Source organism: Petaurus breviceps, unplaced genomic scaffold (assembly GCF_028583685.1).
Source record: "Petaurus breviceps papuanus isolate PSGF00001 unplaced genomic scaffold, PetGlider_PUasm1.0 90919, whole genome shotgun sequence".
NCBI lineage: Eukaryota > Metazoa > Chordata > Mammalia > Diprotodontia > Petauridae > Petaurus > Petaurus breviceps.
In genome coordinates this window covers 15,271,237-15,275,416 of record NW_027187378.1, presented here as the reverse complement: position 1 = coordinate 15,275,416, position 4,180 = coordinate 15,271,237, and positions in this window count along the sequence as shown.

Below are 4,180 nucleotides of genomic sequence, written 5' to 3'. Positions count from 1 at the left end.
CACACACACACACACACACACACACACAATGAATGATTCAAGGGTACTACTTCTCTTACTAGTAGGTTGATTTTAAAATGTCTTCTTTCCATAAGTCAGAGTATTATGTCTTAGAAAATTTGAGCTAGGAGGAATTTTAGGAACCATCAAGGCTAGGCCCTTCATTTTGGAAGTAAGACAAGGAGAGGCAAAAAGCATTTATTAAGCTCTTTCTATATGCCAAGTACATAATAAGGTAAGTAGGGGTCCATAAAGGAGAAGTAACTTGTCCAATCTCACACAGATTGCAAGTATCAGAACTGATTTGAACCCAATCCTCTGACTCTCCAAATCTAGTGGTTTTTTCCACTATAGCACAATGCTAGCTTTCCTTAACACCTTCATTTTACAAGGAGGAAACTTATTTTAGTTTATCCAAAATATTTTAACATCTTATTCATGCTTAGTGTGATTAAGTTCTGTCCTCTTCAGACATATGAATGTTGTGCCTACAGTTACCCTACCCTGTCCTCTCCATGGCAATGTTCAAATAAAGGCGTGTGACTGTTTATCCCACAGAAACTCTGCCTCTGGTTGAGATCTCTTTCACCCCTTGGTGACTTCTCCAACAAAAATGTCATCCCTCAACACCTTTCTGTCAACAAGCTCTCCATCAAGAGAGGCTGAAGAACTTGATAGGAGCTGCACACCAAAGGAAACCTGTCAAACCAGCAAGTCAGAAAAAAGTTAGCCTTCTTGAGAAAGACTTTTCCTTTTTTGAGCTCTAGGAAGTTTTTTTTTGTTTTGTTATGTTTTTACAACTTGGTATATTTATATTTTATGGATGGGGGATAAAAATACTAGAGCTAGGCTTAGCTTCTGGTGTCTCTCATATATTTGAGATATAATTTGAGATATAAGAAGGAATCAGTCACCTTGGGATGCATCTCTTTACAGAGATGGAATTCTATTGTGTGATTATTATCTAATATTACATCTCCACCCTATCATAGATAATCTATACAATATTCACCAAGAAATAGGCATGATCTATCCTGCTAGACCCTAAGATGTATATAAGAGAGAAAGAGAGATAAAATACAAAGACCAATAGAGCGTATAGGAGGAATGATGGAGTAAGAGAAAGAAGGATAAACTTGGAGCTGAAAAAACTGATTTAAAGTCCTGACTCTACCCTTTACTAGACATGTGACCTTGACCAAGTCACTTAAAATACATCTATTTCATCACCTGTAAAATAATGCAATCTCTAGCAGCATTAATAAAAAGTATAATGTTCAGAAAAGAGAAATGATAGTCCCTTTGTGCTCTGTCCTCATCAGACCATACGTGGTATATTCTTTTGAACCCTAGCTACCAATGCAAGGAATCAACTTAAAATTATCAAAAGTATCCAGAAGAGAGTCACCAGGTTGGTAGGAGAACTTGATATTTTACTATATGAGAAATATTTAAAGTAACTGAGGGCTTTAGAACTTTCAAAAGAGAAGACTGGAGGGAAGAGGAGGGGGCATAAGATAACTCTCTTCAAATATTGAGAGAGTAAACCCCTTTGGTTGACTCCAGAGTAATAGACAGTAATAGATGGAAATTACAGAAAGACATCTCCTGTATAAAGAAAAAGTTTTAGAGATGTCAGTAAGCATAATGAGCTGCTTTGGGACATAATGAATTACCCATCAGTTGTCAGGTAGAAACAGGATAACAACTTGCCTGGAATAGGTAGAAATTAATCTCATCAATCAGATATGGATTAGACTTGATTGACTCTGAAGGCTTTTGCAGCTCAAAGATGCTATGATCTAACTTTCTTATCTCAAAAAGATGTTCTGAAAAGCAAATGAAATTATGTATGTAAGGCACATTATGATGTGAAAGCACTATCTAAATGTAAGCTATTATTAGGAGCAAATAAAATCATACAGGGCTAAAGAGGTGACAACAGATGAGTTTCAAAGAAGCTCAAGAGCTGTCTGAATTTAACAATAAACAATTGTTAATTGACAATGATATGATAGAGATAAAAAGAAGACACAGTAATAATAGGAGCTATCCTAAAAAGTATACTCAGTAAACAGTAAAGAAATTACAGAAACTATAACCTTTTGGGAGGGGAAGTAAAGGGCAGGTCTAATCAAATGAGGATATATAAAGAGATCCCCCAAAGTTAGTATTACTGTGTTGTGCTGCCAGAGCTGAAGGGAAAATAAGTTAACAATATTTATCCTGAGAGGAATATTTTAAAAGGAAAAAATGGGAGGTAAGTTTCACTTGGAATTGAGGGTCCAAACAGCTCTGGCCTGAAGACCTAGGTGTGAACCAATTGTAGCCCATCACTATGCAAAAAGGACAAAGGTGAGAACTCAAGCCTAGAGGAGAAAGGAAAGACTATTCGAGCCCAGGAGTTCTCACCTTTTCTGCCTGGAGTAAAGGAAGGGACCAGCCAAGAGTGCAGCTGGGCTGAAACTCTTGCAGCTGGAACCTTCTATCAAGCAAGTATTTTTAATGCAATTTGACTAACACAACTTGAACTTTTAAAAAATTACTTTGGACACTGAGAAGGAGAGAGGCAAGGTGTAAGGAGGATACATTCACTTTTTAGATAGTTTGCTATGTACAACTGTGAGGAAATGCACCAAATCTTATGGAATGAAGAAATTCTACAAATTCACAAACTGGACCAGTAATGTAGAGACAACTTGCTCAAAGTTGAGGAGAGCCACGCCAGATTGTCACAACAAATCCAAAGTCTGCAATAAATGATATTAGAAGTGGAGGAGATTTTGGACAAGATACCCTCAGAAGTGTGCCAGGATATGAACGGTACCTCGGAAAAGACCAAGAAGCTGCTACTTCAAGAACCAGAAGCGGTTTCCCCTGTGTGGACCACCTTTCTCATCACTGCTTTGAGAGAAATGCTCATGAGCTTCCTTTTGGCTATAATTCTGAATCCTAAAAAAGCCAAATCTCATCTCATCCTGTATGAACATTGGAACAGTGTCAAATATGGCTGTGTCCCCCAGGGCCTGCCTGGCAACAAAGAAAGTGTTTTTCTATGCTTTTATTGTATTGGGGGCCCAGATCTTCACCTCAGGTAAACCCTACTGGAAAGTGGTGATAGGAGATAAGACTGAGTGGGAAGTGGGTATCTTGTGAAGATTCAGTCAGCAGAAAGGTGAAATGCTCCATATTACCCAAGGATTTTGGGACCCTAGCAGACTGCAGACGTTGAAATTACTTCTTTCTCTAGAATTCACAGGATATCTATCCTGTAAGCCCGCCTATGTACAAAGTGGGTGCTTTCCTGGATTAGGAAAGGGGACATTAAGAATTTTATTCTGCCATAGACAGATCTCTTCAGTCTCCCAAAGTCTTTCAAAGGCCTCTTCAACCTTTCTTCTCTTCCTTGCCTTCCCAGTGGAGAAAATTGTCCTGCATCTCTCATTATCTGCCTTAGAAGATGGCTGCTAAAAGATCATAATGACCATGGGACTCTTTCCATCTTAAATGACTCAAAACAATAACTGAAAACATTTCCACTCATTACAACCCATGTCAATCAGGTAAATAAAGTAATGCTTGTTATTTTTTTTTTAAATAGAGCAATTCTCCCTAGGAATTAATTACTTTTCTTTTACTTACATATAGATGTTCTTCCCTCCTTTACCCTCATTTAGAAGTAATTCCATGAAGTAAGAAACTGACTCATTTTTATCTTTGTCTAGCACCTAGCATAGTGCTTGCAGCATGGAAGGCCTTTTAATTTGAATTTAATAATCGGACATAATATGATTAAATGAATTTCAGGAATTATCTTAAAATCTAATTTTCATCATAGAATTATAGGATTTAGTTGTGAGTGATCTGAAAAGTTATCTAGTCAAATTTTCCACACAAAAAGAGAAAACTCTGGGGTGGCTAAGTGGTACAGTGAATAAAGCACAGGCCCTGGAGTCAGGAGGACCTGAGTTCAAATCCAGCCTCAGACACTTAACACAAAAACTAGCTGTGTGACCTTGGGTAAGTCACTTAACCCCAATTGCCCTACCTTTCCCCCTCCAAAAAAGCAAAAGAGAAAGAGAGAAAGAGAGAGAACTCTTCAACCAGATGGTCATTCAATCCTCACTATATTATCATCAGTGAACATTATCTCACACCTGAGTCAGCACATTTATTTTTT